Here is a 16,653-nt window from a genome sequence, read left to right on the forward strand (position 1 = left end):
TAGCCGGAGGAGATGGGGTGTTGGGGTTTTGTTTCGAACTGACTCTCAAACTAGCCTAGGAATTCAAATTTAGACTAGTACTCTTATTCAAAGATGAGAGCAATCAAAGGTTCAACTCAATCAAGCAATAGACTCAGAGCAGACGAACTGCTCTAATACCACTCTGTCGCAGCCCGATCCCAACGCTAGTGATAGCATAGATCGAGTATCGTTACGACCAATATAAAAGGATAAGAAAGACAACAATAAAAGATTGAAACTCAAGCGAAAGCTTACATACAAACATGCTAAGGCAAAGCATCAGAAATCAACTCAAGGGTATAAACGTCAACATCGTCATAATTTCATAAATATCAGGATTCTCATGAACAAATACAAAGTAGGTATAGCTCAATATTCACGAAGAAACATAAGGTTCAGAGTATCGCAGCAAAAGGTGAACCGATTATATGTATGAAGACACATAACCGAGAGTAAATTGCTTGATTCAGAACAAAGTAACTCCTCATTAAGATTTTATCACCAAAAATGGGATTTCGGTCAAAGAAAACATTAGATGAAACAACTCCCCACCAGCACCGGACCAATCTCGCTCCTTGCTTATCCTGCAGGTTTAGAAATACATGCAGGGAGTGAGTACATAATACTCAGTGGACATATGCCGAAAAACAATAAAAGCTGCTCTTAGAGCTATAGATTGAACTTGCCACATTTCAGCAATACACATGAATTATATCTTAAAAGAACATGTGCAAGCAGTTTTAACAATAAACATCATAAATAAGTGTCTGCAGACAAGTACTCGACATGTATGTACTGCATCTACAACTCATCATCATCATCAAGGTACTGAGAAGTAGGCCTCCTTATCAAGCACTGTGACCGGCCGACCCGAAGACGGCTCACGATCACCTCTGTGTACACAACCCCGCTTGTGGCAGGATCCGAATTCGTCTCATCTCATCAGTAGAGGGTAACATACAAGCTCAACATCAAAACTTGGCAAGTCAATAGTTCTCAAACATCATTCATCTCAAAAACATTTGATAAACTCATAAATATCATCATCATAATAGTTTTGAAAGCTCGTAATATATGTATACTCAAAATAATGCCCACCTGAACAACTTAGCTCAAGCTCATGTTAGAAAAGGGGCAACTTACTCCTTCACTCCACTCATGTCTTCATGTATCATCATCATTGTTGAAGGTTCATGTGATAAAATAAACCTCAGTTAGTAACTCGTTACCAAAGACTCCAATCTTATCTCAAACTATAACTCATCACTCATCTTCTATATACCCAAGTAAATCTCGATCCCTAGGTATATCTAACCCCTAAGGATTCACAAGTTATACTCTCAACTTAACACTCAATTCGGATTAAAACTCATAGCAATCAAGCACATAAGCATATAAGTTCACACATAAACATATCACAAACAAACATCATTCTGCACTGACTCAATTTAAAAACTTTACCAGACTCGGTACAGAACTCCACTGGAGTCGTGACCTATACCATTTGAAACCTCTTTGAGTGTAGTTTCATTAAAAAAAACTTAGGATGAAAAATGCCTAGTAATTTAGTAGATATAACAGTTTTACTACAGTCTACCTCATTCGGCAGTTTTGAGCAATTAAAAGTTTCGATTTTTGAAAAATAGTAAACATTTCCGAAAAGGGTTGAAATTTTGTGGGTTAAGACACTAATGTCTTAATAATAAAAATTTTGACTCCAAAATGTTAGGGAAAGATATTGGAAAAGGTGACTCTATTGACTACTCATCGAACATTCCGGCAGAAAGTAGCAGTTTTAGTTTTCTATTTTATAAAAATAATAAAAAAGTCCAAATGACTTGAACTTTTACGGATATTCTCAAGACTCTCATATATACGATTCATAAAATTTTCATGGTGTTTGGGTAACAATAACCTATCGAAAACAGTAGGTCAGTGGCGTCTCAAAATAACTCCCAACTTGATCACACAAGCAAACATGCTCAACTCTACACTCCTTCAATGAAAACTTCTCAAAACTCATCTTAAACACTTATAACACTAAAAAACATTCAAGCATGAACATATCACTCATCACAACTCAAACTCGACTCTTCTCTTACATCCCAAACTCAAATCTCAAAGAACGTTTCAAAGAACACACCATTTCAACTCTCATCTCGCTTTCATGCTCAAAAGTATTCAATTACTCATATTTGACCTCATGCATCATATAACTCACTACACATACATAGACTCTCTCTTATCATGGAAACTAAACTCGGAGAAATCTCACGTATCAACGTGGACTCTTAATTAAGGCATGACAAACATTCACATACTGATCGTAAAGCAAATAAACCTTATTAAACCAATCATTGACCTCTCAACACATGAAAACCCAAAACTTGTGTAAACTAAACTAAGTCAAAATTTCATATAGCCAACATTTGACCTAACCAAACATCATTAGACTCTAATATCATGCTCAATTTCATTTATCCTTATTCAATTCACTTAATCAACACATAGGCATGAAAGTCCTAATTTTTTGTTAAACTAAACTTTTTGAAATTTCACAAATGCATATGAAACATTAATCCAACATTAGCACTACTACAAAATTTTACATACATAACAGTGAATAGATAACGGTTTTTTTCAAAAACCGTTATGTATGAGCGCACTTTTAGGGATAGATAACGGTTTGACAAAAAACCGTTATCTATGTAGTGTTATCCTTAGGTTTAGATAACGGTTTATGTTAATCCGTTATGTTTGTGCGTTATCTATTAGTTGCATACATAACGGTACTGCAAAACCGTTACGCCGACCGTTATCTATGAGCATATTTTACAACGGTTTATTAAACCGTTATGTATCACCACTTTGAAAACTGTTATGTATAATTTTTTTAATTCTTTTTTAATTTTTTTATAACTTATATTATATTAAATCATTTGAAACTCATGTTTCTCTCAAATCCCTCCCAATCGAGCTCTCCTAAAAATTTACACAGAAAATTCTTTCCCCCTTCTCTTTCAAGCTGAGCGGACCAGCTAGGGCTCCGCTGTCGCGGCCGCTGAAGTTCCGGCGAGGAGAGCCGGCCTCGCCCGCCTTATCTCTCTTTCTTTTGACTCAATTCGTGCATTCACAAACTCACACCATCGCCCGACTTCTCAATCTCCGGCGAACTGTAGTGAGAAGCCGCCGCCACTCTCCCTCAAAATCTCACCTAACCACCGCCTCAATTTGAAAAGGTTCCAGCGCCACTACCGCCTGTATCTCAAGCGGCGGCGCCACTCTCTCCTCCAAACCCTAGATCCCTAATTCCTCCGTCTGAAATCTTAGGGCCCCAGATCTAGACTCTACCCTCTCCGACCTCCGGCATCAATAGCAGCTCCTCGCCGCCGTGCCTGGACTTCCTCGATCCCGAGTCAGACGGCGGCTAAGGGTCACTGCCGACACTCTCTTTATTTTTTGTAAAGCAGGATTATTATATGAATATGGGTTACGCGATTCAGACTATCCGAGAGGAGTTTCCGAAGCTTTTCTACCGAGAGCTAAGCTTTGATATATACAGGTACATATGAACTTATTGATTTTTCTATTTTGAGCATAGTTTTCTAACTATAGCGCTTGGATGAATTTTTGCTCAAACTTTTAGCGGATTACTATGCATAGTTTTCTGATTGAGCTGGTTGCTAGTTTTGAACTCAATGAATTGATCACCAGAAACGGAAGCAGAGTGGCATTTGTGTAAGTTCACGGGGTTGGGGCAGAAGGGCCAACTGCGGCGGTGGTGGATGGTGTTGCTTGTGCCTGCGCCAGCCCAAGACTCTCGATTCTTCCGGTGAGTCGCCTACCAGTGATCCTAACAGTTCGGAGTTTACTTTTGATGAGTTGAGAGCTCTTATTGAGAAAAATGACTTTTATTCCAAAGACTGTAATCCGCATTTTGATGCTCATGATATGTCAAAGCAGTTAACTGGGAAACCCCAGTGATCAAAATTGCTTCTTTAGCTGCGTTACGAAATTGTTTCAGATATTGTCTCGATCTTTCCCGGTGGATGTTGTGAGGGTCAGTGGGTGTTTATTGCGTTAGAAAGGCCCTGTTTTGTTATCAATTATTTCTTCACTCAATATTTTTAGTGAAATATTATTCGATGTCGATTGTGTACATTGGTGTGATGCCTTTGGCTTAATTCGGATACTCTTTATATAATGTGTATTGGATTCTTTGTTTTGGTTTGGCTGCAAAAGACATCAGAAATGATGCAAGAGAAATGTATATGATGTTGAGTTCTTCAATCGTGGATTGAACCAATTTCAATGGGATGTCTTGGATTGTTTCAAGGATTGATTCCACCATTATTCTATGATTGAATTATGCATGTTTAAACTCTTTATGAGTCATCTATAGCGCGTCCAAAATGTGTGCATTTCGTTGTATTTTATGAGTTTTTCATTGCCTCTGTCTGGCCTTTTGAATAAATTACAATAACTTACTGATAATCAGAAGCTAAATCTAATATCTTAAACAGAGAACTAAATAAACTGAAAACTGTACACAAGGGTTGATCCCTTTTGTACAGTAATTGCATTTTTAATTCTTTTTCACTTATATCAGTTTGTCATCCTGCTTTATTCTTTTTTTTTTCTTTAGGTTGCTCGAGGCAATAATAGCGGTGGAGAATCAATCCCCATGCTTCTGAGATTTCCTAAACTTTCCGATCCTTATTATGGTTATAACATGATAGGCTTCGGGGACATTATATTCCCTGGTTTGTTGGTTTCCTTCTCACACAGGTACATTTAGCGTACTTTTATTCACAATATGAAATTGTACTTGCAATGTACTGCCACTGCTGATCCAAGATTCAATTAACTTATACATATATCTTAAAGCCATTTGCGGGAGCATGCTAGTATTTTTTGCTTGTTTAACGATACTGAAAAACACTTAATGGAAAGACTTCATACCGAGAAAGATATAGATACACCAAGTACATATGCTATATTTTTGTGGCTTTGCAATGTTGCATTTGACTTAGGAACCCTTTTGTCATCAGATTCGATAAAGCCCATAGGAAGAGTGGAGCAAATGGATATTTTCTTTGGTTGATAATTGGCTATGGATCTGGTGAGTTATTTTTGTTAATGATTATATCTAGTTATTGGATAAGTGATTTGGTCTTCTGATTTTGTATTTGACTTTATTGCTCCCCCCCCTTTTTTTTAAACTGACTTTATTGTTCCTTGAATCTCATGATTCTTCTTTTCCAAAAATCTAGAATATCATTTCTGATCCTGAGATTGGGGCTCTTTTCTTACATCTGTAGAGACTACCATTACCACTCATGAACTCCTCTAACATTGCTTATTCAAGCTTCAAGCTTCCACTCCACACCCCCAATATAATGGATAAAAAAGCTAAGTAATTTCTGGACACTATCTATGCGTTTAATAAATCAAGTGCTTAAGTTCTCTTTATTTTCGTTCCCTTACATCTGCATAAATAAAGTGAAAACTCTCTTTCTTAAGTTCTCTTTATTCTAGTAGTGATGTGAGAATAAAAATGGAAATCTTTTACACTAGATGACTAATAAGCTCCACTTACATATAGACATGATATACTACTGATTCTCGAACTCAACTTTATAAAAATGGAAATCTTTTACACTAGATGACTAAAAAACCTATTATTATTATTTTATATGAAAGCCACCAACTCTAAGTTAGTATTGAATGTCTTAATTGTTTCTCGAACTCAACTTTATATGGACAGTCCAAGCTTGCTAACATACTGCATGCTAATGAACTCGCGAGGCTCTTTCAGGTGCATGCTCTTTTTGCGATTTGTAAGACTTATTAGCAGTGAAACGTCGCAACATTCAATTTTTTTCTTGCCACTACAGGAAGAAGGGGTCAAAATAACTGCTAACTCACTACATGCGGGGTATTTCTGCTTATCACTTCTTATTTTTCTATTGTGCAGATGAAGCTCATTTTCTATTGTAGTTAAAATCTCAATTTAATGCAATACCTACTTCAAATCATCTCAATTTTAATTTCTTTTACTTTGTTTATCCCCTTTTTTTTCACAGCGAGATTATTCGATTGTTCAGAGGATTTATTGTTGCTTAGTGTGAAACTGTTTTTAGTGTCTCAAGATGTGAACCCAAATATTTTACAGATGGTGTTAGTGTTGCAAGTGGTTATTTCCTGCAGCTAAGGTTAGAAGACATCTTATTCGGTTTCATATCTTGTTCAATATATCATGTCATTCCTAGAACTCATTTGTTTGTATGCTGAAATTTGGTGTCCTTGACATATCTACGCTTAGGGGTGTCAAAACGGGATGCGGGTATCGGGTTACCCGTCCCGAACCCGATACCCGACCGGGTATCGGGTACCCGATACCCGCAAGAAACGGGAACCGGGTCGGGAGCGGGTAGTAGAATTTAAAATTCCGCGGGTATCGGGTATACCCGTCGGGTAACGGGTATACCCGAATACCCGCATTTGTTATTAATATAATATAATTTTTATATTTTTATTAATTTTTAATAATAGTAAATACTAAATAGTAAATTAGTAATTAGTAAAAAAAAATAACTTTCTACCCTAATTGGTGCTGCAGTCTGCAGACGTGAAAATAACTTTATAGCAAGGATATATAGAATTATATAATAGATATTGTGTTTTTTTGCATGTTCTCTACAATATTTTTAAAAATTGGATGGATAATTTGTATAGACTGTAAATTCTGTAATCTGTATATATAATTTTTTTTTATCCAACACCAAAACAGTTCTTGTTTTTGGATGATAATATGATATAATTGGGTGAGTTCGTATAATATTAATTATAAATAAATTGAGTTGAAAAGCTAGCATTTATTGTTTGTACCTACCTTTGAGATGATATAACAAATTAACAAATTAATCTTCATATTGATATATATGCTGATACTGTATACGAGAGAAATGAGAATCAATACTTCAAGTCTTCATGCGAGAGAAATGAGAATCAATACTTCAATAGCCTCTAATTAATCGGAAAAAAAAAATTTAAAAACAAGCGGGTAGGCGGGTACCCTAATACCCGCGCCGGGTACCCGCGCCGGGTATTAGGGTACCCGACGGTAGAGGCGGGACAGGTATCGGGTGGGAGTTTCGCCAAAAAGTCGGGGTCGGGTACCCGCAATTTTCGGGTAGGGTACCCGACCCGCCCCGAATAGACACCCCTATCTACGCTTTCATAATTTATGCATCTATTTTTATTGTATGCTATTAGAATTCTTCATTGAGTTCATTTCAATACGGCGATTGAAAGAGCTCCAGCTCTTCTTGGAAAACTATGCACTGTTCATCTTAATCAATTATGTAAATTTTTGGTGTAGAACTATTGGGAAAGATTTTTGTCCAATCGGGAAACAATATCAGGTGTGTTTATTAATTTGGTTTGACATTTCATACTATTTGTCAGGAATTACATTCATTATCTTTACTTCTGGGGGATTCTTGAGCGGGATTCTTGGACATTTGTAGGCTCTGCTAGTTGCTCTTGCTGTTATGTCGGATCTTATGTTCGACTTCTTGGGAAGGTGCAGTAACGAAGCCCTCAAGGAAGAGATGGAAGAGAAAAGAAGGGCTCACGTGCACTTTAAGCTACCTCAGACGATTGCCTATTTGGTGCCTATTTTTTTAGTTTGTCACTTTAATAATTCTGAAGGTAGCGGTCATTCTTCATTTTTCACTAAATCTCTATTGCAGATTACTTTCATGAGGAAGAAGGATTTCAGGAAAGAGCAACTAGTTCTTGAGGACTTAGTGCTAGAATACATAGTATGATAGAATTTTGTTTTAGCTATAAGATAGTTGGTACTTTCAATTTTGAATCGAATATGCAATGATGATGTATACTTGATACTTGGTTCATTTGGATGGTAATGTATGAATATTTTGGATGATATATAAAATTGTTATTGTTGATTTTATCATTTTGTCGTTTTATAAAAATTACAAAATTTAAAAATATACTATAATTATATAAAGTGCAAAAAACTGTTATAAATGGTTCAAAAAATCGTTATGTATTCTAATTAAAGATAACGGTTAAAATCGTTATAAAAACTGCAAAAATCGTTATAAAAAGTGCAAAAAATCGTTATAAAAAGTGCAAAAAACCGTTATGTATTCTATCAAAGATAACGGTTAAAACCGTTATAAAAAGTGCAAAAAACTGTTAACTATGATTAAAAAAAATAAAAAAAATTCTAATACATAACGGTGAAAAACCGTTATGTATTCTATCAAAGATAACGGTTAAAACCGTTATAAAAAGTGCAAAAAACTGTTAACTATGATAAAAAAAAATAAAAAAAAAATTAATACATAACGGAAAAATCTTAATACATAACGGTGAAAAACCATTATGTATAACCTTTATAGATAACGGATGCGTACTGTTATGTATGACGCATCGTACCGTTATCTATGCTACTATACATAACGGTTTTGAAACCGTTGTGTATGACGTATAGAATAGATAACACCACTATACACAACGGTTTTTTTGCTCATAGATAACGGATTTTATCCGTTATCTATGAGCGTTTTTCTAGTAGTGTAGATCTATCAATTAAAACCATTTAATCACACGATCCATCTTTTTCATTCGCAATCTGCACTGTTCATCTCTGACTTGACGAGAGCAGCGCCTCCAGCAGCTCCTCCACAGCGCCTCCATCAAGATCGGCGTGCCGGAGAGGCTGGAGAGAGATCCAGCAGCAGTAGTGGAAGAGTCGAGATTCATCGCCGATCCGCTCGCCGATCCAGCAGCAGTCGCCGCTCCGCCTCATCGCCGAGAGAGCTCGCCGTTCAGCATCTTCGCCGGTTGGACCGAGCAGCAGCAGATGGGGCAGCCGCGCACCATCCTGAGAAGCGACGTACGGACGACGGGCTGCTCCTGAGCGATGCGGCTGCGCACCTCCTTGAGCTCCGCCGCCAACGAGCATCAACGCCGACCCTAGCCGCCACCGGACTGGATCATCATCCTGCTGCTCCGGCAGCCTCGCCGGCCGGAGCTCATGATAAGGGAGCTTCAAGAACTCCTCCATCAAGCTTTAACTCCATGACTCATTCGGCTACTCGGGCCACCTCGTCAGCCGGAACTCAAGATAAGGGATTCCTAAATCTCCCCTCTGTTTCTGCGAATTTTGAACACCCTAAACATTCATCTTCTTCTGCTCGATCTATATCTGTCACGGTTGGTAACAGCGCGGTGAAGACTACAGAGGCCCAGGATGCCGCTGGGAAGACATCGGCCACAAAACCTTGTGATGCCGATTGCACGGCAGTTGATATGAATTCTGTAAATCCTAGCGTGGCCGATAACGCTAGGATTTCTTATGCCAGTGCTACGGTTAAGCGGCCCGTTAAACGGCAAGATTTAGCTGCTCATGTTTTTCATGATTTGCGTCCAACAAAGGAAGGAGATCAATTCTCTCTCAAAATTCCTAAGGCTTTATATTTAAAGGAGGTCCAAGCTTTTGAGCATGCACTAACAGGACGACTTCTGCTGGGGAAAGGCGATAAGCCACGTTCAACTATGGAGTTGAAATCGGAGCTTCAACAGATTTGGGGTATAAATTCTGACTGGCAACTGATTCCGCTGGGAAAGGGATTTTACACGCTCCGTTTTACTACAGCAACTGATAAAGCTACGGCAAAGGCAAAGGTGATCTGGGAGTTGTCAAAGGGTCTTCTTCGGCTCCGAGAGTGGACTTGCAACTTTGATCCATTCAAAGAAAACTCTCACTTGGCTAATGTTTGGGTGCGAATTCATTATCTTCCTATCGAGTATTGGAATCCACAAATTATCTCTGGAATTGGTCGTTACTTGGGCCATCCTCTAAAGATCGATGGTGCTTCGGCAGGTAGAGATTTTGGACATTTCGCCCGTATTCTTGTTGAAATAGATATGTCTCACCCTCTTCCTAATACTCTTCTTATTGATATGGAGGATTTTTCTTTTCATATTGAGTTTGTTTTCGAAAATCTCCCTCTTTATTGTCGTCGTTGCAAGATTACGGGACACTCCCCCGATAGATGCCGCAAGTCGAAGTTTGGGGGGATGAGTGAGCAGAATGACACTGTCAATGACAAGGCTAACAATGGGCCGCATTGGCAGGCGGCGATTACCTCAAATGAACAGGCTGCAAATATGCAGGAGGCTGCCACTTTGAAGAAGCAGCAGCAGGTTGCTCCGACGGAATCGGCAGCTAAACCTGCTGCGGCTTGGTCAAAGATTGCCGAACAGGCGGTAAAAAAATAGATTGTTGTTCCGGTTCTTCAGAAAGAGGCGGTCGAGACACGAAATGCATTTCAGGCTCTGGACTTGGAGAATAATGCGGAGACTTGTTTGGATACGGGCGTGGATCCTATTTCTGGACCGTCTTTCGGGGTTCATTTATCTGAGCCGGATTTGTTGGACAAAATACTGGTTCCGATTCAGGGGAATAAAGATGTGATTAAAGATAGTGACTTGGTCATTAACGAGGAGGACTCTGATGTGGAGGAAACTTTGGAGATGGAGGCTCCGGATGGCACGGGTTTGAACAAACCGATTATTGACGAAACTGCTGTTGCTCTCGAACATGACCCAACTTTGGACAAAAGCGGGGGTGTTTCGCATGAAGGTAACAAGGATTTGTCCGCTCTTGGGCCGGACAATATTACTAGTCGCATTAGTCGGTTAGAGGAGCAGGTTAGTCAGGGGATGCAATTACTCTCGGACAAGACGACCAAGCGGGGACGTGGCCGTCCAAAGGGCACGGGAAAGGGAATGGGAAGTGAGCCCATGCAAGCAGTTCCGGAAGGTAGCATAAAAGGTCGCCTCAGGAGTGCGGGGGAAATGGGCTACAATCCGAGGAACTTTGTGGTTGATTATAGCAATAGTGATAGCATGAATGCAATGAATAACATAGTTCATAGACGTTGGTCAGATGAGATGGACGACTATCCTGATTTATGGGATCGCTAGTGTCTTCAGGTTTCTTTGTTTAACGATCTCTTTTCGAGTTTCGTGCCCTTAGTCTGCGTTTTGTGCTCTCAAGGGATTCTTTTTACTTTTTCTTTTATAAAAAACCTCTATTTAATAAAACCATTTAATCACACATATAAACCATCAATTAACTATTTAGGGCATAGATACACATATACCTAATTTCATCAAACTTACTCACATCAAAGTCATCAATTAACATCACATCCACAATCTACTCCATCAATCATCATCTTAGACATCTCATAATCTCATACTCATCATCAATTCCTCATTTAAGACATCAACTCAAAAATTCCCAATTTTAGGTAAACTAAACTCAATCAAACTTTGCATCACAAGACATAATTCTACAATACACACCTCAATCATCACCAAACATATCATAGAACGCATTTCTCACCCCAATTTAAGGAAATAAAAAGAAAATTTTTTGAAGGGTATGAACTCTATAATTTTCGAAAGTTTCAAAAAAAGGTGAGGGGGTGTTTTCTTGCTTCAATCTCCCATATAAGCTCACATAGAACATCATAAAAGCTAGATCTATGAAATTAAAGACCACTTACCCAAGATAACACCAACAACACAACTTTCTCTATCTAACTCCAAGACTAAACTTTCAAGAATCTCTTGAATTTTAGGAAATAGAAAGTGTTTAGGCTAGATTTAGAGGAGGATTTGGCTCTTGGTATGAAACTAGGAAGCTTTGGAGGTCTTCATCAATGGTGATTAATGGAGGAAAGAGAGAGAGATGAGGGAGAGAGAGAGAGTGGCGAAATGAGGGTGAGAGAGTGAGAGAATTTTCCAGGATTTGTTTTGATACTTGATCTTTGAGGAGATTTGCAATTAATGCTTGGTCTCCTTAATCTCTACACCTTTAATTAATGCTCATTAAATGCTTCTAATCCACTTGGCAACTTAGGCATTTAGGCACATGTTTAAGGAAATAAAATATTAATGAGAGAGGGGTGATTGTATAATAAAAATAAGAGTACTGCTAAACACACATAATATGTGCGCACATAATTGGACTTTTTGGTCATTTTATATATTTTCAAACTCTAAAAAAATTAATTTTATTTATTTGAATTTATGTTTTACATAAATATCCATGATACTATAAAGGAAAAGATTACCCATAATCTTTCCATAATAATTTAAACCTTACTTTCTTCAATTATATCAATCAATCCCACAAATTGTTTAACTATCCTTTTTTAGGTGCAATTAATATTTAACTATTCTATTACCAAACTCCACAATTCAACATGATTATATAGCTAAGATAGAATCACGATTATAACTAGCATAATTTGTTTATCAAATCGTTATCAGACTCCATCATCATAAAAACTCCATTCTCATAAATTTGGAGTTTTCGATTTTCTTATTTATTTTTTTATTTCTTATTTTCTATAATAATGATATATTTATATATTTTTATAAGATATCAATTTTATTGTTTTTATTTGCATATTTTTTATTACGATAACTATTATGCCATTAAGAAGAATGCGATTAATCCATTTTAGGACTCTTTATTTTCTTTTTTAAATTGCAAAACTAGATTTTGTATTAATATTAATTTAAAGATGAATAATTAGCTATATATTTAAAGTATATGATTTTCGAATAGCTTAACAAAAAAATCATAGCAAATTAGGGAAGTAGAAATAAAAATTAGAAAATAAAAGTGAATGACAATATGAGCACATTGATGGACAACTCAATAGAAATATACTATACAATAATATATTATAATAAATTAGTGAAATTGAAATAACAGAAATAAATGAGTACAATTATAAAATAATGTCTTACTTTGAGCACATCGATCGATTGCTCAATGGAATTATAATATAGGACATTATATTATAATGAATTAGTGAATATAAAATATAAAATATGAAAGTACTGTAATAATAGTTCAAATGATAACACACTCTTAGCTACTTTCTTTGATTAATTATTTTATAAAGGTATATATTAACGAAAAAATCATAAAAAATTAGGGAAAATAAATAAAAAATTAGAAAATAAAAATGAATGACTATAATTATTTTGGAATAGTGTCATTCGTTGTCACATGCATCTACAATTCAATACAAATATACTATAAGAAAATATATTATACTCCCATACATTAAGCACATCGATCGTTTTCTCAATGAAATTATATAATAGGACATTATAAATTAGTGAATATGAAATAAAAATATACTCCCTCCGTCCGCCAAAAGTGGACCACTTTTACTATATCGGGCGTCCGCAAAGACTATACCACTTTCCTTTTATAGAAATGGTCCCACCATCCACGTTTCTCTTTATTTGCAAAAAAATCACCTCAAATTCAATCTCAACCACACATATCATAAAGTGGTGGGACCCTTTCTCCACTACATCAAAATTATCACCAATTTTATTAAATCACATGCCCAGCCAAAGTGGTCCACTTTTGGCGGACGGAGGGAGTATAAAATATGAAGGAGTTTTATAATGGTACGAATGATAAACGATGCTAGCTAATTTCTTCAATTATTTCATAAAGGGAACTTGAAATAAAAAAATATAAAATAGGAAGAAATTATTTTAATGGTTTGAATGATAACACACCGTAGCTAATTTATTTGGTTATTTCATAAAGGTATAGGTTAACAAAAAAACCATAGCAAATTAGGGACATACAAATAAAAACTAGAAAATAAAAGTAAATGACCATAATTGTTTTGGAATAATGTCGTTATGCGTTGATCACATGCATCTACAATTCATTTGAACCTTTGATAACACGAAAACATGTGTTCGAGTGAATAGTAGAAAAGATAACAACAAATGCAGTGAATCACTATTCACTCATTTCTCTAACTACTCATATTTCCTTAAACGACTGTATCTAACTCATATACAATCGTTCTTCCTTTTATCGAAGTACTTCATGTACCTTTGAGGATGTAGGAAATCCCATTCATTTATTTATCTAATATAAATAAAGAATAATTCTAATATGTAATTAAAAGAAATAATAATTAAATATCGGAATCACTATAATAATCTCAAGTAATAATTAAATATGCAAAAGAAATGTCGTAATTAATACAACTATTTATTCTAATATGTAATTAAAAGAGCGGGGCATTACAATATATATATATGTGTGTGTGTGTGTGTGTGTGTGTGTGTGTGAAAAAATAAATGATTATATCTATGAAAGTAATGTCATATGTGGAGCACATTGATCAATTATTTTCATAAAATTAAATTATAAGATATTCTTGAAAAAGCAATTAAGGAATGTCCTATATTATTAGATATTACATTATATTATAAAGTATTACATATCATTTCCAAAACAAAGTGACCATATTTAAAATAAAACTAATAATAGTTAGATGACAAAATAAAGTGACCATATAAAATTGTATGTCAAATAAAATAAAGAAAAAATTAATAATATTGATACATACTTACTATATCATTTTCCAAAAAAAAGTGGAGAATTTAAAAAAAAAACAGATGACAAAATAAACTGACCGTATAAAATTGTATGTTAAATAAAATAAAGAAAGAATTAATAATATTTATACAGTATCATTTTAAAAAAAGTGGTCATATTTAAAAATAAAATAAAAAAAGAAAGAAAAAATGGATAGTTAGAGTCCAAATGATAATATTAAATAAAATAAAGAAAAAATAATAATATTAATACATATCATTTGCAAACAAAAGTGGCCATATTTCAAAAAAAGATAAAGAAAAAAATCTAGTTAGAGTCCAAAATAAAAAGACAAAAAGAAAAGAAAAGAAAAAGGTCACCATATACCTAGTGCGTTTACTTCTTGGGCATTTATTTACAAAGCTTAAATTAAGGAAGGTTTATTTTTAATGATTAATCTTTATAGATAAATATAAAAAATAAATCTTTAAAAACTTTCCAATTTGAACAAAATTAACAATATTGTTACATATCATTTACAAAAAAAAAGGTGGCCATATTTTAGGAAATAAATCAATAACTTTCCAAAATTATCAAAGTTGAAAAAAGAAATAAAATATGTAAAAACTTTCTCATATAAATTAAGGGTAATTTAGTCATGATTATAATTTAATTTAGGTAATAAAATTTTAAGGGTATTATGTGTGCACATATTATGTGTGTCTAGCATTATTCTAAAAATAATAATTAAAACTAGTCACTAATTAATGACATGCTATAGCATAATTATTCATGTCACAAATTAAAATAAAAATAGCACTAATAGTAGTGCACTCACTCAATTATAATATTCATCATCATAGGAAAAAATAGTTTGAAAATATTTTGTTTGGAAAAAATTCTACAAACCGGCATTCTTTGATTTCTCGGTAAAATAAATCGCGCTTGCTTCGAAAATTCAATTAAAAATTCAAGCGCTAAAATTCTCAATAAAAATCATAATAACTCACTCATACAGGCACACGTAACAAAAATCACATAATCAATCAGTCACGTAAATTCACATAACATCACGTCAAAGCAATCGGCAAATGACGGACAAACTAAACGTCTCTCAGACCGACTCTTTTCAACAAGGGTTCTCACTCTGTCTTTCTCGACTCTATTTCCAACCCATTATTCATATTTTCTTAATAGGACAGTTAATCTCTCTGATAACTCGGTATCAGGTAACTCTATTGCCGTTAGTCGGAAATTAAATAAAATCTCAACTCAATTCAATCAACATCTCTAATTCAACTCATTTCTCAAATCTCTTCACTCTAACTCTATCATTGGTTTGTCCACTCATATCTTCATTTAAAAGACAATCTGTCTTATTTGGACATAAAAAGAGTAATCTAGCATCTCGATATCTCAATACTCTCAATAGTGTTAAGACACTATTTCTAAATAAGGAAAAGTCCGAGGTGTTACAGATAATGATGGCTTGTGAATTTGACAGAGCTTCAACGTAAGTCCTTCAATCGGTCCCACATTGAAGGTGTTCCTCGAGCTCTATTTATAGGTGAAGTCTCGAATATATCCGTTGGAGAGATGGTCTTCAGGATTTCAGCCGTTGTGAGACATTCCATTCTTTGGGCTGAGGCTTCAATCTTCTTGGCTCATGATTGGTTGAAGGTATGAATCCTTTTTGTCCTTGGAGCAGGGTGTGTCTGAACTTTAGCACGAAGAAGGAAAGTTGGTGTACTAGAAAGGACGATCTTCATATCTGGTGCATTTAATGCTCCGTTGTTTACACGTGTTTGCACGTGAGACTTTAAGTTTAACTGAAGAATCACTTAGAGCTTTTGTCCTTCACTTGAGCAGTAATTGTCTTCAGTTAAATTGTCTTCTTATTGAACTGAACGTCTCAGTTCGCGATGTCCTTCGTAACATCAGTATCTTCCTTCAGTTGTTCAGTCTTCAGTAGAGCTTTGATCTTCTTAGTCTTCAGTTTCTTCGATCTTCGATATGGAGAAACTTCAGTTACCTGTAACCTTCAGTCTAGCTAAAAGATTGAACTCTAACAGTTGAATTCAAAAGAAGAGGCTAGTCTAGAGAAAGGAAAACTAAGGGTTTTGGGATCATCAAAACTGGAATAAGATATT

At 35.4% G+C, this 16,653-nt stretch overlaps 1 long non-coding RNA gene across 1 annotated transcript; it reads right to left on the reverse strand.

The window, feature by feature from the left end:
- Positions 1–333: 333 nt before the first annotated feature.
- On the reverse strand, positions 334–11,768 carry LOC130996806 (uncharacterized). The gene is made up of 3 exons (XR_009092818.1): positions 11,637–11,768; positions 1,120–1,183; positions 334–605 (listed from the first exon to the last, which is right to left on the reverse strand). It is a non-coding gene; the product is annotated as an uncharacterized LOC130996806 (long non-coding RNA).
- Between the last annotated feature and the right edge of the window lie 4,885 nt (positions 11,769–16,653).

The sequence above is a fragment of the Salvia miltiorrhiza genome, chromosome 8 (assembly GCF_028751815.1).
Source record: "Salvia miltiorrhiza cultivar Shanhuang (shh) chromosome 8, IMPLAD_Smil_shh, whole genome shotgun sequence".
NCBI lineage: Eukaryota > Viridiplantae > Streptophyta > Magnoliopsida > Lamiales > Lamiaceae > Salvia > Salvia miltiorrhiza.